We start from the raw sequence: 25,147 nt of genomic DNA, 5'->3' as shown, positions 1-25,147 counted from the left end.
TGAGCCCCATCGTGGAGGGTCTTGCATGGCAGGTCAAAGAGTTTGGACTGTGTCTCCCTCCTGCGTGTGGCTCTTATGGGTTTGGAATAGAATGAAGGTGCTACTCTCAGGAAAACTGGTTCTAGAGCAATAATAAACATGGTAAGAATTGGGAAAAGAAGCTCAAGGCAGAGAGAGAAGTCACAGCAGTATTTGAAATGGTTGATGCCCCTCTTGTGTCTCCCATCCGCAGCTGCTCAGGCACCTTTGCTGATTCCCCATCATCTTCCCGACCTCTACACTTGGGAGTGCCTGGGGCTCAGTCTTCATCCTCTTCCCTTCTTGACCTTGACACCATCTACTTCCCCAGCTTTAATTACCATCTTCCATGCTGATAATGCTCAACATTAACCCCAACCCTGAAACTCCCCCAGACTCCAGACTCCCACTGTCCTCCCCAGCTGCTCTAATAAGTATCACACATGAAACAGACCTACACCCAAACTCTGTTCCTCCCCCCAACCTGCTTCTCCCCCAGTCAGCACTGTCTTGGTAAATGCATATCTATTTTTTCAGCTGCTTAGACTGGAAATCTCCGTTTGGGTCTTGGAAGAGCCTGTGCCTTCTGCTACCCCGCATGGAGGGAAGGCAGCCACCAGACCCAGCCCTACCCCTTGAGTAGGAGCTTCCTGGTAACAGGACATGCCAGATACCAGCAGCAGAACCCACGGGACAAGAACTCGCAGGGTCAGTTGGAAGAAAAACCATTGATAGGGAGAAAATCGATGTTACAAGAAGCAAAATATGTTGTAATTTGTCACATCAAATGATATGTTTAAGATATGTGTGTATCATTCTATGAAAATTCTACCTTAAAAAGAACTTGAGCAAATACTGAACTCTGTTGAACTCCAGTCGATGACATGCATCCTGAAGGATCTGGGGGTAAATGTGCTGATTCAGTAATTTAGTTGAAATGTACCGCAAAAACAAGATAAATGGTTGCTGAACTCTGACTCTGTTTTGAGCCCTAAGTACGTCACATGTGTTAACTCATTGAAACCACATGCCAGGCCCAGATTAGGAAATCGAGGGACAAAATGGTTAAGTAGCATGCCCAAGGTCATTACAGTGGGTGGAGGAACTGGCATCTGGACCCAGCGGTCTAGCTCCAAAGCACAAGCTCATACCCACGGAGCCACACCTGGCTGACTTCACATGGCTAATAAAGGCAGAGCTGGGAGTCTCTACCAGGTGCGACTCCAACACCTGGCTCCTCCTTCTACATTGCTCTCCTTAGAATATGTTCCCAACGGTGTTAGGGCCCACTCTCTCTTTCTGCCCCCTTCTCTTTCCCTCGTGGGCGGTCACCTCATCCATGAGCACTCATGGGCACAGACAAGTCCACCCCTATCTGTGGACAGCAGCTTCGTCCCACGCTGGCCTCTACAGAAAGGCCACATGAGGCCTAGTAATGGACCTGCATGAGAACAGGCCAGGCATTCCTTCAACTTCCACCAACTCCTTTTCCCCTGAGGTCAGCAAAGGGGAGACTATTTACCTAAGCCCAGCAGCTGTTCAAGCCGCCAGCCCACAGCTGGAGCCGAGAAGCCCAAGGCCAGCTCTGCTACTCTACAGCCATCTCTGCACCAGCTGTTATGTCCACAGCTGCCGCCCCGCCAAGAGCCTTAGAGAAGCCCCCAGGAGGAGGCAGCAGGTAAGAACATGCTATGAACACACTGTAAGAATACGCTGACCTCCTTCATTTGCTCCTTGTATAGAGTCTCTCACACTATAGACAGGTGCTGCACGAATACAGCATCGGGGTCTAAGCACCACTTAATTTGGGCACGCAGACAGGTAAAGACTCATCAGCCCCGGATGGAGCACCACCGGGGAACAGCAGGCACGGTGGTGAAGGAGGGACCTGGGTCCGGAAGCAGCCAGCCCGTTTGCCAGATGGGCGACTTTGAGCGTGGCAGCTAATTACCCTTGTTGTCAGTTCCCTCAACTGTAAAAGAGGAATCAGGGCAGTTCCTACCAGGTAGGTTGTTATGGAGATGGAGTTCACACACTGCAGAAGTGTTCGTAGAAGAGCCTAGTACAGCATGTGACAAGCACTCTGTCAGTGGCAGCAACGACCGCCAGTGCCTGTCCTCCCTCCCTTCTTCCTGAGGGTGAATCCTTTAAGTCAAATCAGATTTTGACCTCCAAGAGCTCACAGTCCAGTCCATCCCATCTGGAGACAGGGACACTGTGATCCCAGCAGTTCAAAGGCTGGAAGAGGTCTGCCCTCCTTGGGGCAGACATACTGCCTTCCTCGGGGCATCTTCAGGACAGCGAAGGAGCCTGAGCACCCAGGAGCTGCCCGGCTGACCACCCCCACCCTGAGTTCACAAGTGCGTGCACTGTCCGAGCTGGGAGGGACCTTACATCCGGGGCCAGCACATGTTTTTCTGTAAAGGGCCAGACACTAATATTTTAGGCTTTTTGCAAACCACTGGCTTAGACCATCTTGCCCAATGCATCCCTCTCTGTGACCCCGTCCCATTAAGGGGGTCCAGGAAGTTATTTAAGGGAGCCCAGAGGCCATTTTCAACACCTTTGGAAGTCTGGTGGATTTCCTGGCTGGTCCTCCTGCCTGGGATGCCCTTCCCTCAGCTGTCGGGGCACAGTTCCTCCCCACCATTTGGGCCTGAGCTCAAACATCACATTCCCCAGATCCACCTGCCCAGCTCCGCCCCATCACTCTCTCACATTTCTCTGTTTGTTTTCTGCATGGTGCTTGTCACAATCCTACATTTCTTATTTATTTATTTGTTAACTAGTTCACTGTGTGTCTCTCTCTAGACTATAAGCTCCACTAAAGCAGGGGCCTTGCCCCTCTTATTCACAGCTGTATCCCCAGAGACCAGTATGGTCCCTGATCCATAGTAGGTACCAGTAAATATTTGCCAAATGAGTAAATAATAAAATCATATCTTTACCCCAAATCAAGATGCACACTGAGGCAAACTGAAATATAATAGCCAGTATTTATGAAGAGACTGTCTTGGGCCCTTACACATATTATTTTATTAAATGAGGGAGAAATTAAGTTACAAAGTAGGAACATTAAAGGTAAGTCATTAAATAAGAAATGTCCGATTTCGAATCAAAAGTTTAGTTTATTGTATTTCAAACAAGAAGCAGCACAATTAATCAAAGTATGCGCCTAACCTATGGACACAGTTTTGGCATCTTACCGGTAGCTTGTTTATGCCAGCAGCGAAGAAGCCTGGAGAGCAAGTGGCGATGACATCACAAAAGTTGTTTTCCACAGCTTGTTGAGAATTGAATATTTTTCCTTGTAAGAAGTGGTCCAAAGCCTGGAAGAAGTGGTAGTCAGTTGGTGCAAGGTCTGGTGAATATAGTGGATGACAGAGTTTCCAAGTCCAGTCTCTGTAGTTTCAGCAGTGTTGTTTGAGCGACGTGTGGTCAAGCGTTGTCTTACAAGAGGATTGGCCTATCTCTATTGACCAATCTCACTGCTTAATCACAAGCATCTTCATCATTTCATTCAACTGGTTGCAGTAGACATCGCTGTAATTGACCAGGTTTCATGAAGCTGTAGTGGAAAATATCAGCGCTGGACCACCAAACAGACACCATTAGCTTTTCTTGATGAATATTCGGTTTTGGACTGTGTTTCAGCATTTCATTTTTATCAAACCATTTACTGAACACTTGTGATGGTCAAAGAGAATCCATTTTTCATCACATGTAACAGTACAGTGTAGAAATGATTTGCCTTTATGTTGTGACAGCAAAAAAAGGTAAGGTTCAAGATGATTTCTCTTCTGATGCTCATTTAATTCATGCAGTACCCATCTATCCAGCTTCTTTACCTTGCCATTTGCTTCAAATGGTCCAATATTGTAGGAATAGTAATGTCAAACCTTGCTGCTAATTCATGCACAGGTTGAGATGGATTCGCTTCCACTACAGCTTTCAGCTCATCATTATCCACCTTGGTCTCAGGTTGCCCATGTGTCTCATTTTCAAGATTAAAATCACCAGAATGGAACTTCTCAAACCATCCATGTACTGTGCGTTCATTAGCCATATCCTACCCAAACACTTTGTTGGTATTTCAAGCTGTCTGTGCTGCATTTGTTCCATGGTGGAACTCATGTTTGAAAACAATACAAATTTTTTACTTATCCATGGTTTCATAAAAATTGCTCTAAAAAATATTTGCAAGATAATCACAATCCAAAACATGTGTTTGAAAGACTGAGAATGTACCTTCACAATAAAAATAAAACAAGAAGTGTCAACGTGAAATGTCATAGATATCACCTGTCAAACTTAGTACTTAAGGAAATCAGAATTTCATACTTAAAAACCTAAATTTTTTTTTCTCTTTATTTCAGGTGAGGACATTGAAGTTCAGGGTCCTACTACTCAAAGACACTTATCTGGTAAAAGGCAGAGCTAAGTTTCAAACCCAGATCTGTCCAACTCTGGACCCAGGCTACTGATCAACACTCTTGCTTAATTTTGCCTGGGATTTTGTCAATTTAGTATGAACAGAATTATCCATGGCTGATTAGAAATGCTGATGGGCAGTGATGTGCCTTTAGACTTTACAGAAATGGAGGGAAGATATTGGTGCCCAATATATGCAAGCTTGTTTGTGAAACAATTTGTTTCAAAGTGTGCGTTTGCGGGGCAAGAAAAGGAAACAAAGCTGCAAAACAGGTGAGGATTTTCTCAGCTTTACCCAATGGAATAACAAGGTTCAGACAGGGGAAACAGCTTCAGATATCACAGTCAGCTAGAGGTGATAGCAAATCCTCTAGTTTCCCACGGGAAAAGACATTTGGTCAACTGCACCTTGACCGTCTCCTGGAGGTTGGATACCCATTCCATAGAAAGGCACTGTATGGGAAAGTCCAGATCCTGATTGTCTAAGCGAAGACAAGTCCCCGTGTGTTTGCAAGTAGAAGCCTTCCCCAACAAAGGAACTTTGAGGCCTTACAGATAACGGGAAAAAGGAGAATCTCTTCGAGCATCTCACACATGCCTTCCCGGTCAGAGATCCCAGACTCACCAGTGGAATGTAGTTTTGATTTGCAGCTGCCACAAAAGAAGTGAGCAAACTTATTCAGATGTTCTTGATAACTCCAAGTGGGTCACCTTACGTCACCTTACACCATGAAGTGGTTTGTAATTAAAATGTTTTTGAAACTATGAACAGACCACAGCGTCTAGACATTGGGAGACTCCAATCCTACACCATCCTGCCTGCCCACAATTACTATGTGACCGGTGCCTACTACTTGCCAAAGAACATGTCATGTTTCCTTTATCGGAGCATCTTTAAGGGCACATTTCTGGAAAGCCTCTCCCCACAGCCTGCTGGGGGCTGTTTGGGAACTCTCTCTGCTACCAAGAGGAAGGCATGCCCGGGCATCTGTGGCACCTCCCCTTTAGAGGCAGGCCTGGGCCAGAGGAACGTGAGCCATGGCTTTGGCATCACTCCTCAGGCTGAGGAAGTCCACACATGGAAGGCAGGACTTACGGGATCTGGGTCCATTGCATCATCACTGTAACCCTCCAGGGAGAATAAACAAACTGCTTCCCCAGCTCAAACCCAGGGAGGTGGTGCCGGTGGGGCAATAAGGTAGGTGAGGGCATGGTTTAAGCTCTGCTGAACTATTAAAGGAATATAAGGCATTTGAAAACCACTACTCTATCTCCTGTAATACGTGATCCTAGCCAGGAGCCAAGGGGAAAAGGAAATCCATCATTCATTCATTCATTCATTCATTCAAAAAATATTCAATAAGCAACTTTTTCTAGGCATCATATTGGATGCTAAGGAAATAGAGATGGACATGTCACATTTCCTGCCCACAGGTACTCACACTTTAGCCAAAAAAGATACTGAAGGTTCCTAACTAAGCAAGACGGAGTCCACCAACTTTACATACGGGGAGATCAGGAAAGAGCAGAGGTGAGGACCTAGATGGAAGCTGCTCTTAGGCAGGTGCAGAGGCTCCCCCGGGTGGGGATGGAAACGAGAGGTTGGATGAGACACACTTAGCCTATACAAGTTAAGAGATCACAGATTTGGGCTGGGGGGTAGAAGGAAGTGAAACTGACTCAGATTCTCAGAGCGGGAGAATGGTGACACTGTGAACTAAGACTGAAAGTCAAAAAGAAGAATACATTTAGGGAGTGGGAGGGGAGAGGAAGTATAAAGTTATGATTTAGTTTTCTATTTGTTAATTGTCAGGTACTCATAGAAATCCCATAGTTGATCCAGAGCACAGACAGAATAAGAGACACAGACTTTTAACAATAATAGTAACTTCTGTGTAGTGGAGGTCTACCATGTGTCAGGTATGCCGCGTGTCAATCTCATTTAGTCCTAACAAGAATCCTGTAAAGTAAGTATGACTATGCCCATTTCATAGATGAGGAAGTGTAAGCTCTGAAATGTTAAATAACTTGCCCAAGGTCACAGGTATCAGGCCCTGGACATTATGATCTTTCTACTATGCCCTGCCCTAAGACAGGGGTGAGGAACCTGGGGCCCTAAGGCCACATGTGGCTTTCTAGGTCCTTAAATGTAGCCTTTTGAATGAATTCAAATTTTACAGAACAAATCCTTTTATTTTTATAGATACATTTTTTTCATCTTTTATGTTTTTATTTTATTTTTAAAATGAACTTATTTAAAATACCAAAGAATAAAGTAAGTTTCAACAAAATAATCCCCCCAGATTGACCGGCACAATTAGAACATTAGTAAGCCACAAGGGCTAAACTGACGGCTGCTACGCTCATGATTTAGTTCTAACTTCCCCGGATGACTGGCTCCACTACCGCATGAGGCTGGTTGGTGAGAGTTTATGAGGGTTGAGTATGCCAGTCTGTTATCTGCTTTTGACAGTGGTGCACTGTGTTTCTGTTTGAAGTGGAATTTGTGAATAGTTAGTTGCACAGCTTGACAGTATTTTTTAATTCTGTCTGCTTAACAGCCCATAATATCAAAGAAGACCAAGAGGACACTGAAGAAAGAAAACAGATTTTTTAATGAGGATTGGGAATTGCAATATTATCTTGTTTCTGCTAAAGATAAGATGATTTGCTTGCTCTGTGATACTGAAATATCAACATTAAAGAAATTCAGTACTCATCAGCATTATAACACTCATAAGGACCACAAATATTTTTAAATTAGAGGGAAAGGTACAAAAGGTTGTATTGCAGAAATTAAAAGGTGAAAAGCAAAAACAAAGACAATTCTTTCAAGCAGTAATAAGACTGGGAAATAATGCCCTTGAAGCAATTTATAAAGTAGCTTATATACTCAGGAAAAAAGAGAAGCCGTTCAGTAATGTAGAAATTGTGAAAGAATGCATTGTCAAAGTTGTAGGATGCTTAGACCCTGATAATGTTTCAAAGTACAAACAACTGCCTCTCTCAAGGAGAACAAAAAGTGACTGGCAGCATGAATTAGCCTTCAACTTAACAGAACAACTTCATACAATACTTTAAAAGGAAAATATGTATTATTCAATTGTTTTGGATGAATCAACTGATACTTCTGACTCGGTGCATGTTTTATACCTCATTCAGGTCATAACTGAAGATTTTCCTTGCTACGAAGAGTTAGTCACTTGGGCACTCTTGGGAACAAAACACGGCGAATAGATATCTTCAACGACTTTCAAGATAAACGTCGTTAAATTGGACTGAGTTTGCTAAATTTACTGAGTGTATGCACAGATGGTGCACCTTTCATGACAGAAAAACATGAAGGGTTTATTGCCCAGATGAAGAAAGTATTAACAGACCCAGATGTTTTCATTTCTTTTCATTGTGTCTTGTGTCAGCAAAATTTCTGTGCTAAAGCTACTATTTTAAGTGATACTTTGCAACAAATTATTAATATTAAGTATTGCTAACTATATTTGTGCAAATGCAACATGGCATCGTAAGTTTTGTAACATGCTGAAGCTGAACGATGAGGTATTCCGTGTGGACTTGCCGTATCATTCTAAAGTGCATTGGCTATCACAGGGACAGCTGTTAGCCAAAATTTTATCTCTTCGAGAACAGATAGTTAAATTTTATGAAGAACAGAATCAGCAATGTGAATGATTAAAAGAAGTTTTCTATAGAAATGCAGCATTTGGTATGATATCACGTCAAATCAAAATGACTTGAATATTTCTTTGCAAGGTAAAACTAAGTCTATACATGATATGTGGCAAAAAATCCAAGCATTTCAAAAAAAAGCTATCTTTTTTCAAAACACTTCTTCTTCAAAAGGAAATTTTGGATGAAAATTTTCCCCAGTTAGCAAAGGTCACTGATGAGCAGGATGATATATGTGAATCATTTGAAGAATACACAGCTGTTATAGTTGTAATTGGGGATACAATGAAAGGTTCACTGACTTTGAGAATCATGACATCACACTCAAATTACCATTTCAGCCTCATCTAGTTGATATCACCAAGGCACCTAAAGAACTACAGATGAAATTGATTGAGCTCTCAATAGATGACATTTTAAAGTCATAGTCTGATGCTAAGAAAGATCCAATTGAAATATGGAAAACTGCAGTAGAATACCCACATCTTTGACAACATGCCTGAAAAATGCTTTCTTGCTTTTCAACCACTTATTGCTGAGAATCTACATTCTCCTACCTATCCCAAATCAAGACACCATTAAGGTCACAAATGACAGATACCCATCTAGAGGATCAACTGAAACTGTAGACCTCTATGCTGCAACCAAAAATTCAAATGCTTTCCAACAAAAAGTAAACACAACAAAGTCATTAAAAGGTTAATTTTAAAATTAACAAATAGTATTCATTTTTTGAAATTATTAAGTACAAAGTAGTTAAATTTTTACAAAATAGTGTACCTTTTTGAGTATATCTAATTGAAGGTTTTTGAATGTGGCCTTATTTGATCATAGCTAAATTAATGTTGTCTTCCAACATGAAAAGGTCCCCCATCCCTGCCCTAAGACCTCCAATTTTGGAGTCATTGCCAATGAGAGAAGATTAGCTCATCCGAAATGAAAGTACAATAGCGACGCTCAATAGAACTGGGTTTCTCAACCTCAGCACTACTGACATTTGGGGCCAGATAATTGTTTTGTTGTGGGGGGCTGTCTTGTGCATTGTAGGATGTTGTAGCAGCACCCCTGGCCTAGGAACAACCCCCTCCCACTTTCTGGCATGACAATAAAAAAATCTCCAGATATTGCCAAATGTCCCTGGGTGGCAAAAACACTACAGGAATTACTGCCGTTGAAATATAATGTGAGCCACACATGTACTTTTAAATTTTATAGTAGCCATATTTTTTTTAAAGTAAAAAGAAATAGGTTAAACTAATTTTAACATTTTATTTAACCCAATATAGCCAAAATATTATCATTTCAATATGCAATCAATTAAAAAGTATTAATGAGATATTTTTTACAACCTTTTTTTTAAATACTAAGTCTTTGACATCAGGTGAGTATTTTACACCTACCGCACAGCTCAGGGTGGACCTGCCACATTTCAAGTGCCCTAGCAGTGGGGCTCATGGCTCCCATACTGAACAGCAAAAGGCTCGCAGAAAAAAGAAGGGAATCACCCACATTTAGGAATGGGTGGGGTAGGAGAAGTGAAAGCAATGCAGAAGGCGTCACTGACAACTTCTGGGGATCCCAGGAGTTCAAGCCTGTCCTTTCCCCTCTGGGACCTGCCCCTCCCTATCAACAACCCACCTACCCCAGGGATGGGGCACAAGTGGGAGTAAATAAAGGTGGAGGGGGCCCGGGGAGCTCGGGGAGGGGCCCTAGAAGCCCACCCACGCAGACAGTGGGAGTCACTGGGGACATTCAGGGGGTAGCCGCTAGCATCCAGCCAGACAGCCAAGGACTAAGACAGATACTGACAACTCAGCCCCTCTTGGGAAACCCCAGTCACCTCCACCGGCAGCTGCTGATGCAGGGCTGATTCCAGCCCCAGGAACCACTAAAACAAAGCCTTCAAAACCACAGCATCTGAGTCAATCTCCAGTCAGTTCCAAAAAAGTCAAAGCTCTTGCCCAGGACTACTCAGCGACAATCAACATACTCTTGGGGTCATTCAAACGGAAGGCTGGGGGCTTGCCACCGCCTGGATTCATTTATTCCCTCATTCGGCCACTGCTACCCCAGAGAGGGAAGTATCCCTGTCCCCACTGCACGGATGGAGACACAGCACCACACCCCTAGAAAGTGCCCCGGCCAGAATGCTTCACTCATTATTTAAAGGAAAAAAAAAAAAAAAACAACTGAAGCACATAATTCAAAAATAAAAAAATCTTAGAGATGTTCCCCCTGGACTATGAAATCATTTAATGAACTAGTGTTTTGTGCAAGGAACAAGAGACATAAAGCCCTTTACAACTAAAACACAATCAGCTCCATGGCATTGAAGAGAGGAAGGAAGAAGTTAAAGGAAAGGCAAGTGGGGGGCAGGAAGCAGCCGAGGAGGACAAACGGAAAGAGAAAAAGGCAGAGGCAGAGCCCCAGACAGAGGGCACACAGGGACAGACCCACCCGCGCCTCGGGAGGGAGGCAGGGAAGTGACCACTCACAGGCTCTCTCTCAGGGTCCCTGAGCAGAGACTAGCGCGGTGGTGGACCTGGGACCCAGTCAGATCACCCTGAGAGCCAGGCACAGGAGGGCAGGCGCACAGGCCTCAGCCTCCCCGGCCTGGCTCCAGGAAGACGCCACTCCCCACCCTCTGAGCCGGCAGCTCCTGCAGGGAACCTCTCTACAGCTGAGGCCTGGAGCTGCCACCCCTGTGCTGGGTGCCCCTGAACTGCCAGCATGTCCTGAGTCCACTCAGCTTCCTCTCTCCGCACCCCCAGTAGGCACCTGAGCCTGTGAGAGGCACTTTCCCTTGCCCCACCTCTCCCAGCAACCTCATTCTGCAGATGGATAAACTGAGTCCCAGAGACTGAAAGCCTACCTGTGTTCTTTCCCCTTTGTTACAGGCAGAGAATGAAGAGTCCATGCATCATTTTTTAAAAAAACGTATAATAATCTTAAAGGGGTAGGTTACATATGGTACTTACACGCACAGTGCATGTAAAAAGGGCTTTGTAAATTACAACACTTTTTATAAATGATAGTTGTTATTAAATTTACTCTTAATAAATGCAGAGAACTCACTGTCCTCTAGACAACCTTATGGACCTATTTTCAAAGGGACTAGAGCCCACTTAGAAAGTTCCTTCTAGTCTGTTACTCAACTAACCAAAAAAAAACCTCCCCAAAGCCATGTCTAACCTCTGCTTCATCCCTGCGTAGGCAAGGTCTTGTTTGTTTTTCCAAAACCCACTTCTTAAGCACTGGAGAGCACTCAGCCGCTTCCCACAAGTTTCCAGCAAAAGTGCAGGCGCCAGTTAATCCTATAAAGGAGGTCCTCCCCTGCAGCTGGCAAGGGGGCTGCCACCCCTGCCTCAGGGGGGAGGAAAGGAAATGCCCACCAGGGCTAGGAGCCGGGGCCCCATTCAGAGCCCTGGACCAGTCTTCCAGTTCCAGGACTCCTTTGTTGAGCACCTACTATGTGCCTGGGAAGCATACGGTATACGGCAAAGAAGGTATAGAATTTCAAACACTTTGGTGGCATTTTGAAAACATGATCCCACGCTGGGGTTGGGATTCAGTTCGAAGCAGTTTACAAGAAGCATGACAGGGTACAGGAGCGTCACCTTGGCTTCTTCCAGGCTGCCAGTGATCTAAACCTAGAACTTCTGTTTTACATACTTGGACGTCCTTGCTGCCTCCACTGGGAAAGCTGAGCAGTGTAGTACGGTGCAAAGACACAAAGAACTAGAACTGAACTGAGAACTAAAAGCTGAACTGTTCCTCCACGTCAGGGATCTGGTCTCCTCCAGCCTCAGTCTGTTCATTCATGAAATGGGAAAAGTAGCACCGACACACATCAGAGCGTTGCTGGGAGGCTCAGGTTCCCGCCCCAGCCAACACAGCCAGCAATGGCCTGGAGGGCCAGACTCTGTCATGGGGATGGGAAGGAAGCATGAGTGGCTTGGATCAAAAATAAGGGATTCGAGTAATGAAGCCCATCTTCTGTGTAGTAAGGCACTTTTGAATGGCTAACATGTAGAATATTTCTTCACTATTCCCTCTAGCACTGAACAATAGTAATGGTTTTTATTCCAGGAGCAACCACTTATTTATCTCCAGCATCTAAAATAGTGCAATCATGACTCCATCCATCCGTCTGTCCGCCTTGTTAAATGAAAGCTAACCACTACTCTGAGCGCTTTACAAACACCTCATTTACACAGGAGGCATCCTGGAGGGGGTAGGTGGGCACCCCCTCCTTTTGCCATTGGCCTTTCCATAACTCGCTAGGCTACATGGAGCCTTGCTTCCTGTCATGCAAACTCCTAAGGCAGATAGATTCAGAAGGCCTAGCTACCTAGAGAGACTCTGAGCACAAGAGGCTGAGCTGATGATTCCTTGAACCAGTCTGATGGGATAACCTCGCCAGCTCCTGAGGCTTTCGGGGGAATTAGAAACTGTAGCGCCCAGTGTGGGTTAGTTGCCACTGTTGTTATTAACCACTGTATTAACTTACCCAACCTCCCATCCCCCAGCAGACTGAAGCAATGGTTCCCACAAGCTCATTGTTGTGTCAGTAAAAATACAGAGGCCCAGCTTGTCTGGAATCTATTTATGAAACATCTCAGAAAAGCTCAGACGATTTCATTGTAAACCTCAACGTCAGACAGATGTTCTCTGGGACAGATGACAGTGCAGGACACTCAGGAGCTCGGCACCCTGTGGAAAGTGAGACTGGCCTTTCCCCACTTCATCTCTCCCAGGCCAGAATTTCAGAGAAGCAGCTGACCACCCACTCCGCAGCCTCCGCGGGCAGGTGTGCACACGGCCAGCGTCTGCAGTGGGACCCTCCCCCGGGGACAAATACACCCACACTTAATCCCTAGGGGAATGGTGGACAAGGGAGGTGGCCAAGACAGAGAGCCCCAGTGTCCAGATGCCTTTTACCCTGACAAACAGTAAGGACAGTGGTAATACTCTTACCCTGTGCCAGGCACTGTTCTAAGTGCTTTACATACATTAACTTACCCAGGCCTCACAGTCACCCACTGAGTTGGGTACTATTATCATCTCCATTTTACAATTAAGAACTCTGAGGCACAGAGAGGTTAAGTAACATGCTTAAGGTCACACAGCTGTGAGATGCAAACCCAAGTTGGCCTGACTTCAAAGACCACACCACACCACTACCTCACTCCATGGCTCAAAGAAATGAGAGCCTCAAGGGCGGTCTATCTCAATAGAGCCCTTAGCACACCTCCCTCTTCTATGTCCTGGGGCAAGACGGTCCCTATCACCTCGACAGTCCCCAGCATCCTGCAGTGATATTTAACCTCTCGTGGCTCAGCTCAGTCTAGAAACATTTGCTCCTTCATACTCAATTCTCTCGCAGGCCCAAGAGGAGCACAGGTGGTTAGATTCTGGGCTCTGAATGGGAATGGAGGCTCCGTGTCTGGGCTGGGACAGGGAGAAGGACAGGCAGAGTACAGACAGGGTCCACCCGGCCAAGACTCTGGCAATCATTTTAATGAACAGCACAGCACCGTACATGTTTGCCTACTCTGAAAACTGAGTTGAGCTAGAACGTGGTTCCAAGGCCCAGGACAGTTAAACAACCAAAAAACAAGACCACAGCGCATGTCATCTGAACCCAGTGACCACAAAGCCTTTTTTGATTCAGAGCTTAATTAAGAAAAACAAAAACAAAAATGAGTCAGGATATGGTTACATGACGGCATTGAGCTGCTCCCCCATCCCACATACTCCTAACTTCCCGTACAAAGAAAGCATTCCGTCATTATAGCGCCTTTCCACCAAGACAACAATAGGCTGCATTTTTCCATCTAACAACAGTTGGCTTGAAACAACAGATGGAGCAGCAAGAGTGGACGTGAGCCTGCAGAGCCGTGTAGGACATTAATGGGTTTCGCAGGCCTGCCATCAGAGGGTCCAGACACTTAGTGCAGGGACGGGTCTCAGAATGTGTCACTCCAAAGGCCCCCTCGCGGGTGCTCCAGGGAGCAGAGGATCAGCCTACGCATTCCCAACCCATGAGCTCAGGCTGGACGCCAGCCAGCGAGAGCCAAGGTGGACAGAGCAGGGAAGGTCGAGAGCCTGTGATTCTCGCCGCTGCCCTGGGAAAGGAAGACTGGCCGTCCCACGTAAGTGCTACGACACCAGCTCTACCTCAAACAGCAATGGACGGTCTGGTGTGGTCTTAATTACTGGAAAGACAGGGTCACAAGACATGGGAGAGAGACCTTAGAGAGGCCGTCTACTAAAACCTCTCACATCACGCAAGGGAAACAGGATGCAGTAGGGAGGAAGGGAGAGAGGAGTCTACGTTTCTGAGGACTTCCTAATGCTAGGAATGAAGTTTATATGTTTGTTAAAGCTGGTAAGGTATGTTTTAATATTGCTGTTTTACAGAAGCGGAAATTGGGACTCAAGCTGGTAAAGTAATTGGCCCTGGGTCACAAAGCTAATAAATGAAGGAACAGAGATTTGACCCCATCTCCCTCCCAGGCTCTTCCCTGCAGCAAGCCCTCGCTGCTGCACATGGTCAGGCCCCACTGGGCTCCCAACCACTATTCCCAGCTCTGTGACATCAGACCAGGGTCCTCCACCACTTTTATGCCATGGGCCACTCCGGCAGCCTGGTAAAGCCTATGGACAATTTCTCAGAATATTATCTTTAAATGCAGAAAACAAAATGTTAACACATTTAACGTATCTAATAATATATTGAATAACAAGATCTAGCTGCAAGCCTCACACATAATTTGTCAGTAATAATATGTGTAAAGCGTGGATTGAGATATCTGCAACCACTGCAAAAAGAAATGAAAATTCTATTGGTGACAAAGTCACAGGCACTGCTAATGTAGGTTTGCTGCCTACATTCATAATTAAGGGATATGCTACATTTCAGTTAGAGCAGTGGTCCCAACCTTTTTGGCACCAGGGACCAGTTTCATGGAAGACAATTTTTCCATGGACTGGGGGGAGGCGGGGGATGGTTTGGGGATGATTCAAGCACATTACATTTATTATACATTCAATGCTCTCTGCAAATGATAATCTGTATTTGCAGCCACTCCCCAGTGCTAGCATCACCGCCTCAGCTCCACCTCAGATCATCAGGCTTAGATTCTCATAAGGAGCAGGCAACCTAGATCCCTCACATGCGCAGTTTACAGTAGGGTCTGAGCTCCTAGGAGAATCCAACGCTGCTGCTGATGTGACAGGAGGCGGAGCTCAGGCAGTGATATGAGTAATGGGGAGCAGCTGTAAATACAGGTGAAGCTTTGCTCACCTGCCATTCACCTCTTGTGTACGGCCTGGTTCCTAACAGGCCACAGACTGACACTAGTCCTAAGCCTCCGGATTGGGGACCACAGAGTTAGAAGTTAGTGAAAAAATTTTTTTTATCCACGCTCACAGATCTCTAAAGATTAAAAATCCCTGTACCAGACCAGCACTGCTATGAATCCCCAGTGTGAGAGACAATTGTCAACCTCTTCCTTAAACCTGAAGGACAAAATAATAACAGTTACTATTGACTGAATGTTACAGTGTTGCAGCCCCCCTGCCAAGCTAACTCGTTTCCTACTTACAACCATTCTCTGAAGTGGGTAATATTGCCTTCATCTTGCAAAGGAGAAAATTTTGGTTTCAAAGTTGAATCTTAAAGCAAGTTAGATCTACCTATTGCATGTTCAGGTTTCTAGATTTTCAAATGAGATACTAGATTATTGTGATCGAAGAGATTGCAAAGTAAGCTGTTAGGGAAAACTATTTTACCTGAAGCTCCCTACTTGTCTATATGAATTTTGAATCCATATAAAGAAAACAAAATCAATTAGATGCTAAAACTGATATAAGGCTACCAATGTCATCTTTAACCCCAAATTTCAAACTACTACATCCACCAAAACAACTTCATGGTACCAGGACATTAATCAAGAACTTATAATAAGCAAACACTCAAATGTGAAAGTCTAAAGTCAGAAATTTATAAACACAAAATAATGCTGTTGCCTACCTTAAATGTTTCAAGTAGGATTCGTTTTGAAAAATAAAGGTAAATATAATATCCGAGCTCTCTCTGTATCCTCACCACCCAACACTAAGAGTTGAAGAAATAGTGTGCCTGGAGAGACAATGCATCTCATATCTTTCCAAAAATCACTTTCTCTACTGAAGTCCTTAAACAAAGGTGGATCGACTGTATACTAAAGTCTGGGACCACTGGTTTTGAACATTCTTCATTCTTCCATTTACCCCATGTAATTCCAGGCAAATCCTTTATTCCATTTAAGCCTCACTGTCCTCATCTGTAAAGTGGGGACAGCAATCCCAGCCCTTATTACCTCAGAGCTATTGGGAGAATCAAATGAGATACGAGATGCAAAATTGCTTTGCAAACAGAAGAGCTTTTACAAAGCTCTTGTGATGTGTTATTAAATCCAACAAAGGATAAGTCATTCCATATGATCGGGAGCTTCAGAGTAAATGTGACGGGCAAAAACACAACAGGTGCCTGCGGCATAAGAGCGGATCATCCGTCAATGCCACCCACACCTGTGGCCACGTGCAGCAGACCAGAAGCAAGGCCAGCGGCATGCTCTGCATGGAAAACCTTCCTGCCAGGAAAATACAGAAACACTGGGAGAGTCCAGACCTGCTAATACTCGGGTTTACAATCCCTTGCAAAGCAGCATAACCCACATCCTCCCCTCCTCAAGGACCACGGCTCACGGTCTACACCTAGGTGTGTCTTTAAGGAGAAGAGAGTTTCAAGGAGATGGTGACGAACCACGTCCAAAATGTCTGAAAGAGGCCAAGTAGATGAGGATACAAAGGCAGTCATGGTCTTTGCTAACTCCGAGGCCTCTAGTGGCTCTAAAGAAAGCATTTCTACTGGCACAGGGGTTACAGTGGGTTGGGGGAGAAAAGGGAGGTGAAGACACGGGAGCAAGGAATAGGGAGGGAGATTATCTTCCCCAGGCATTTGGTTGAGAAGGGAAGAAGAAATACTGGTTTTTGTGAGAAGTCGGATGGCTGCTTAAAGGGAAGGGGCTGAGAGCTAGGGAGGGAGGTAAAGGGTGAGAACAGCTGCGTGGGAATCGAAACAGACAGGAAACTGGCTCGGTTTTCTGCAAAGGCTGTCCCAGCAGCACTAAGAGGCTCAGCATTAAGTTACCATAACTCAGTAACGACACCAACCAGCGCCAGGCAGCCCTCGAGAGCAGGGCACCGCGTTAGAGCCTCCTCAGGTGGGGGCAGCCTGCAGTCAGGGGCGCCGAGAAGCTGCCGACCGTGATTGCAAAGGCACAACACGGGCCCCACCATGGGCAAGAGATGATGCTGGGGGAGGCTGATGGGTGGGGTGGAGAGGGAGGCGTTGGCTGAGGATGGAGACCTGGGTTTGCAGCAGGTTTCAGAGAGTGGCATAGTGAGAGAAGCAGCAGCTCCAAGCTGTGGTTAGACAGGAGAGTTTCCAGTGAGAGTTTGGGTGGGGCAGTTCTGGGTGGTGGCAAACTCCTAGGTGTGGCCCTGGGACGGGCTGCTGAGGAGAAGAGGGGAAGTGGAAGCTCCTGGAGCCGCAAAGGGGCAGGTTCTCTGAGGACAGGGCATTCACAGATGGAACACAGAAAGTGCCAGCAATGCCGGCCAGGGGCAGGGTGGAGGAGAGGCTGGGAGCAGGGGAGGAATGTGGCTAGATCGCAGCCACGAGAAGGGAGCTGTGGGAGACAGGTCTGCGAGGCAGGGATGGGCTGAGCAGCAGGGCACCCCGCCGGGCTGGAGCTGGGACTTTAATCCACAGGCGCTGGGGAGCCCCTGAATTTGTGCAGAGGCACAGTCAGAGGACTCCGCAGGGGCCAGTAGGTAGCCGGGCTGCAGGGGAGGGAAGGCCACAGCACAATCCAGAGGCTGGCAGCTGTCATCAGCCAGTCCCTAAACCAAAGTGGGACGGTGGGAAGGGACAGCAGGGGACAGGTGTGAATAAAATCACAGAGAAAGGTGCAGCAGGACTTGACAACTGATTGGATGTGGGAAGTAGAAAGGATGTGGGAGTCTAAAACGCTTGCAGCATGTGAGCCTTCAGGACATTGAAACAGAGGAAGACAGCAGGCTTCAGAAAGAAGGGGCTGGGTGTGTTTAAAGGTGCTGGAGAGGCATCCTGAAGACATTCAGAAGTTACCTGAGTTGAAAAACAAACTGTACTCTCACAACACAACCAACACACAATACCTCTGTGACCTCTGGTCACCAACATGTATGGGAATTTCTCCCCACCAGCAACCAATTCTGCAGTGGTGTCTTCCAATTCAATTCGATCCCGACACAGTATCCCACAGGTTGAGGGCTCAGTCCCACAAGACTGCCCCCACTTCAGATGCCGGTCGCAAGTAGCAGGTGGTCACCTCCACTTCTGACCAACAGGCTGTAAATCAAGGGTTCCCATAGCCCCCTCGTCAGATTCCATCAATTTGCTAGAGCGCTCACAGAACTCAGGGAAACATTTACACTTATCAGCTCGTTATAAAGGACATTGTAAAAGATGCAGATGAACAGCCAGATGGGAGAGATGCACAGGGCAAGGCATGTGGGAAGGGGCAGGAAGCTTCTATGCCCTCTCCTGACATGCCATCCTCTAGCCCCCTCGTGCATTCAGCTACCCAAATCCAGTCCTTTTGGGTTTTTATGGAAGCTCCATTATGTAGGAATGACTGATTAAATCACTGATGATCAAGTTGACCTTTGGCCCCTCTTTCAGGGGACCAGCCCCCATCCTGGAGCTACCTTATTAGCATACAAAATTCCCAGGGTTTTAGGAGCTGTGTGTCAGGCATCAGGAAAAACCGAATATACATTTCACACTATCAGGGTACCTCAGTGAGGGCATGGGGCTCAGGAGGGGGGCCAGGGCAGGGACAGAAATGTGGAGAGTCATCCTCATGCAGTGATGGGAGAGTGAGGCTGAGTTTCCCCTGAGAAAGCACACCCGGCAGAAGCAGGAGTCAGAGACAAATCCTTGGAAGATACCAAGTATGCACTGTGGAAAAGGAAAAAAACACAAAGAAGACTTTGAAAAATGAAAAGTTGTTGCATGCCCTTCCCTAACACCACACACAAAAATTTACTCACAATGGTGAAAGGTCGAAACCTAAGAGCTGAAACTATAAAGCTCCTAGAAGAAAATGTAGGGCAAAAGTTTCATGACACTGGATTTGGTAACAATTTCTTGGATATGACACCAAAGGCATAGGCAAGAAGAGGAAAATAGATGAACCGGACTTCACCAAAATTAAAAACTTTTGTGAAACAAAGGATACTATCAACCCAGTAGAAAGGCAACCCCTAGAATGGGAGAAAATATTTTTAAATCACATAGGTGACAGTGGATTAATATCCAGAATATATAGAGAACTCTTAAAAGTCAACAACAACAAAACATACAGCCTGATTCAGAAGTAGGCAAAGGACTTGAATAGACATTTCTCTAAGGAAGACATGCAAATGGACAATAAGCACAGGAAAAGACGCTCAATATGACTATTAGGGAAATGCAAATCAAAACCACAATGAGATACCACCTCACCTCCATTAGGATGGCTACTATAAAAGAAAACAAAAAATACGTATTGGTGAGAATGTAGGGAAATTCGAATGCTTGGGCACTGCTGGTGGGAATGTAAAATGGTGCAACCACTATGGAAAATAGGATGATGGTTCCTTAAAAAATTAAAAATAGAATTGCCATGTGATCCAGCAATTCCACTTCTGTATACCCAAAATAACTGAAAGCAGGGTCTTGAAGAGATATTTATATATCCATATTCATAACAGCCAAAACTTGGAAGTAACCTGTGTCCACTGACAGAAGAATGAACAAATGTGATACATATACACAATGGAATATTACTCGTCCCCGAAAAAGAAGGAAATATGGACGCATGTTATGACATGGATGAACTTTGAGGACATTTTGCTAAGTGAAATAAGGCAGTCACAAAAGGACAAATACTGTGGTTTGATTACTCTAAGAACCTCATATGAGGCAGTTAGAGTTACCAAATTTCACAGAAAGTAGAACGGTGGTTGCCAGGGGCTGGGGGGAGGAGGGAATGAGTCATTATTGTTTAACGTACAAAGTTTCCATTTTACAAGATGAAAAAAGTTTTATAGATGAATGGTGGTGATGGCTGCACACAAACGTGAATGTGCTTAATTCCACTGAACTGTACACTTAGAAGTGGTTAAAATGGTAAATTTTATGTTAAAAAAAATGTTGTGTCACAAAAGGCAATAGGATAGACTCAAGAAGGAGAAGGAGGTGATTAACAGCTACCGGGAATTTTAAATGTTTTATGTGCGTTTCCTCATATAGCCTTCACCCCAGCCCTGTGAGATAACAGCTGTCATTATTATTATTCCCATGGCATAGAAGAAGAAACAGAAGCTCCAAGAAGCAAGACCACACAGTTAGTAAGACATGGGTAGTGTTAAGTGCCGTGGCTATTCCAGAGGACTTTTTTTTTCTTCCAAGAAGACTTTAAATCAGAATGGCCCTGACCTTGGCAGCGAGGCTGGCTCCAGCCTGGCCCTGGCCTGCTGGTATATGAGGAAGAGCAGGCAGCTCCTCTAAGACATCATGAACACGAGATGCAATAAATTCTTTCAGCCTGAGACAGCTGTTACTCACAGATGGGAGGGACTCCAGTCTACCTTTATGTTTTTCATCCCCGAGATTTCACAATTCCTTTAATTGGGGAAGTCAGATCATGTTACTTTCCACTCAAAAGCCTCCTGTGGCTTTGCATCTCATTCAGAGTAAAAGACAAAGTCCATCCAGTGGTTTCAAGGCCAACTCCACTCTCTCTGGCCCATCTCTTAACACCCCTGGCTCGTCCCAGCCACATGGGTCTCCTTGCTGTTTCAAAAACATACTGAGCACACTGGCTTGTTAGCACTTGTGCACCTGCTATTGTTGCCTTTGCCTAGACTTCTCTTCCCTCTAAGAGCTGCACGCTCATGACTTGACTTCCTTTAGGTCTCTGCTCAAATGCCACCATCTCCTAGAAGCCTTCCAAGGACATCCTATATCAAACAGCAACCCTCGCTCCCCTACCCTGCGGGGTTTTCAACCTAGGACTTACCACCTCTAGACACACACACCCTAGGACCACACACATTTGTTTATCGTCTCTCACTAACAAGAACATAAACTCTAAGAGGACAGGGACTTTGTCTGTTTTCTTTAGTGCTGTATTCCCAATGCCTGGCACGTAACAGACACTCAAAATGATTTTTTGAATGAGTTAATAAATGTGAAAACTTTAACTCAGGCATGGCAATTTTAAAAATAAGAGTAAATGAAAACAGTCTGGTGATTCCTCAAAAGTTAAAAATAGAATTACCATATGACTCAGCAATTCCACTCCTAGGTATGTACTCAAAAAAAGTGCAAACAAGGATTCAAACTGATACTTGTACACCAGTCTTCATCACAGATTTATTCATAACAGCCAAAAGGTGCCAAAAACCTGAGTGTCCATCGATGAATGAATGGATAAACAAATGTGTATAAACACACCATGGAATATTATTCAGCCCTAAAATGAAGAAAATGCCGGCACATGTTACAACATAGATGAACCTTGAGGACATCAAGCTCAGTGAATAAATCAGTCACAAATACTGTATGAGTACATATTTACGAGGTACCTAGAGAAGCTAAACTCGAGAGACAGAAAGTAGGATGGTGGTTGCCAGAGGCTAGGAAGGAGTAGGGAGTTATTGATTAGTAGGTACAGAGTTTCAGTTTTGTAAGATGAAAAAGATTGTAGAGATGAATGGTGGTGATGATTGCATAACGATAGGAATGTATTTAATGCCACTGAACTATACACTTAAAAATGGTTAAAATGTAAATTTTATCTTATGTATATTTCATCACAGTTAAAAAAACCTCATACTCAATTCAGTTACTGGACAAGTTTTAAGTATGATTGGAATAACGTGGATATGTAAATCTACTTTTTCAATCATACATCTTATGAAATCTAAATACAGATTAAATATTTCTGATTTAACTTTAGCATCCACATTGAGATGTTCTATGTGAGTAAAACACACACCAGATTTTGAAGACTTAGTACAAAAATGCAAAATTATCTTTAAATATTTTTATAGTAATTACATGCTGAAATGATAACAATTTTGAAATATTGGGTTAAATAAGTTATTAAGATTGAAAAAGAAAAGAAAGGAATGAAGTTTTGACATGTGCTACCATATGGGTAAACCTTGAAAATATTGTGCTAAGTGAAATAAACCTAACACAATGACTCCACTGACATGAAATATCCGGAACAGGCAAATTCATGGAGACAGAAAGATTAGAGGTTATCAGGGATTGCTGGGGGAGAGGGGAATGGGGAGTTTTTGCTTAATTTTTACAGTTTCTCTTTGCAGGGATGGAAAATTTTGGAAATAGAAACTGGTGATGGTTGTACATGGTCATGAATGTAATGAATGCCACTGAATTATACACTTAAAAATGGTTAAGATGACAAATTTTATGTTATATGTATTTTACCACAATTTAAAAAGGCACATTTGGAAAGCACGAAAAAGAAAAAAGAATAAATACATGCAATTAGTTTCTTATAACTAGTGAGGAGCAACAAGCAGCCACATAGTAAACATCAGTATGCTCGTTCCTCGGGTGGAAGGGCAAATGGAACGTCCTGTGCTTAAATATTCCAGATTGGGACTTAAAAGAATTTCCCCTGGTGTGTTTCTCTGATTTAGACAGCTCTCCCCTGGAGAAAGCGTCCTGAGAAGAAAATCTTTCCACTGAAGAATTCCTGTGGACAAGCGTTTGGTGTGGCTTGCTACCCTGTATTCACATCTCTTGAGACTATGACAGATGGCAGGAGGTGGAGAATATGCCAGGTTGCAGTGAAATATGTGACACTCAGCTGACAGCTCTGAGCAAGCTCTGAAATTATAATATACTTGGTTTGTCTTTCCAAGAAGCTAATAGAAGCTTGAGGTGGATACCTTTTTTATGTAATATATTTTATATATGATAAAAATACATCTATATATTATTATATTTACAACTTACTCTCCTTAAGTTATATACTCTCCTTAGTTATATACTTCTATAACTATATATGTTCATATATTTCAATATTTTTCATTGGTATATATGTTAATACGTGTTACACAGAGAGCTGGTAGCTTATAGCTGACCATCCTAGAGATCAACTGAGAACCGTGTAGCTTCCTACCCTTGTCTCTTGAAAAACTCATTTGCTGAAACGCTGAATAGGAGACCTAATTGCTTGAACCTGCAGACATTTGGTTCTCTTGTACACAGTTTGATTTCTTCCTCAGCTCAATCCTGCCTCTTCCCCCGTTCCTTTCACAGGTGTTGATTGCTAATGAACATCTTGCACTCCAAATACCTTCAAGCATTTGCTTTTGAAGAATTCAACCTGTGACAAATACCTATTATGTGTCAGACATTACCCTAGGTGCTGGGGAATCAGCAAAGAACATATGGACAAAAACTCCAGCCCCCATGGAACTTATATTTTAATGTTTCTGGGAACACTTTTGCCTATATGATAAGGAAATGTATGTAGCTAGAGCAGCCCCTTCTACCTTTTTCCTGCCTTGAAAGCAAATGTGAGGGCTGGAGTTACAGCAGCCACCTTGTGTCTACAAGGTGATGAGTATAAGAAAAAGCCGCACTGCCCAATTCAACACCCACTAGCCACGTGTGGCTACTAAGCACTTGAAATGTGGCTGGCTTGAATTATGACCTGTAAAACGCATACAGGATTTTGGAGATTTCATATAAAAAAGTAAAATATCTCAGTAATCATTTTTTATACTTACTACATGTTGAAATGATAAAAACTGTGGATATATTAGCTTCACTGGGTGAGCCCTGGTATTTCCAAGCCTTGATAGTGGCTTTGCAGAAACCAGTGTGAGCCAATCCCTTCATTTCCTCATTTGCCTGTCCAAAGTTACACCCAAGCATTGCTCCCTGAGCACCCCTTATTTTATAATTAAATAAAATACATTATAAAAATTAATTTCACTATTTCTTTGTATTTTTCAAATGTGGCTGCTAGAAATTTTTAAATTACATATGCATCTCCCATTATATTTCTATTGGACAGCACTGGCCCAGAAAATCAGAGAACACAGCTACTGAACCTCCAGTCACTACCTCTCTTCTGACTTCTTGTTAAAAAAAATAAGCCCCTATATATTTTAGTCTCCATGGTCAGGTTTTCAGGTACTTGCAGCCGAATGCAATCCTCACGAACTCAGTGGAAGGGCACAACCTGGCCCAGTGAACTGCCCAGGACCTGTCCTGTGGCCAGGGGCTGAACTCAGCCCGGTACCCACCCAGGGGGGTAGGAGGTAGACAGATATATTCACATCAGGTGGGAGAATTCTCTGCCCATAAAATATACTGATCTCCGAGATATTCTTTTTTGTGTGAAAAAAAAAAAAAAAAAGCAGCAGATCAAGAGTCTCTAATGAGCAGGAAAGGGAAGTCAGAGTGTACCTTCCAGTCTGGGAAGCAGAGTGTTAATCTGCTTCATGGTTTCCTTTTGCCCTGCCCAGCAGTACACATTTATTTGGATAATCCCGGCCAGAGATTCCCAAGGGCCTTGTACAACCCTGGGTGGGCCAGGAACTGCAAGAGGGTTTTCTTTTTTCTCCAAGAAAAAGGAGGCCCAGACTTTCAGCCCCACAAGCCTACTGGCTGACGTCCCATCCCTTTTGAAAGCTCCACGGGCAGCCAGATGCTAGTCAAGGCTAGACAAGGCTGTGGCCACCACCCCGGCCTGACAGGGAGCAATGATGAGATGTAAATTTGGACAGATGCTTAAATAAGGAAATGAAGGGATTGGCTCATACTGGTTTCTGCAAACCCTTTATCAAGGGTTGGAAATACCAGGGCTCACCCAGTACAGCT

General features: G+C 44.4%; 1 protein-coding gene and 1 long non-coding RNA gene across 10 annotated transcripts in view; one reads left to right on the top strand and one right to left on the bottom strand.

The window, feature by feature from the left end:
• The window catches only part of MICAL2 (microtubule associated monooxygenase, calponin and LIM domain containing 2), a 217,109-nt gene that overhangs the window by 136,438 nt on the left and 55,524 nt on the right, over positions 1 to 25,147 (bottom strand). The gene's annotated exons all lie outside the window — the stretch shown is intronic.
• On the top strand, positions 14,217 to 23,622 carry LOC123642455. The gene is made up of 3 exons (XR_006736459.1): positions 14,217 to 14,288; positions 22,951 to 23,194; positions 23,576 to 23,622. It is a non-coding gene; the product is annotated as an uncharacterized LOC123642455 (long non-coding RNA).

The sequence above is a fragment of the Lemur catta genome, chromosome 7, assembly GCF_020740605.2.
Source record: "Lemur catta isolate mLemCat1 chromosome 7, mLemCat1.pri, whole genome shotgun sequence".
NCBI classification, from domain to species: domain Eukaryota; kingdom Metazoa; phylum Chordata; class Mammalia; order Primates; family Lemuridae; genus Lemur; species Lemur catta.
This window is presented reverse-complemented; position numbering and strand designations above follow the sequence as displayed.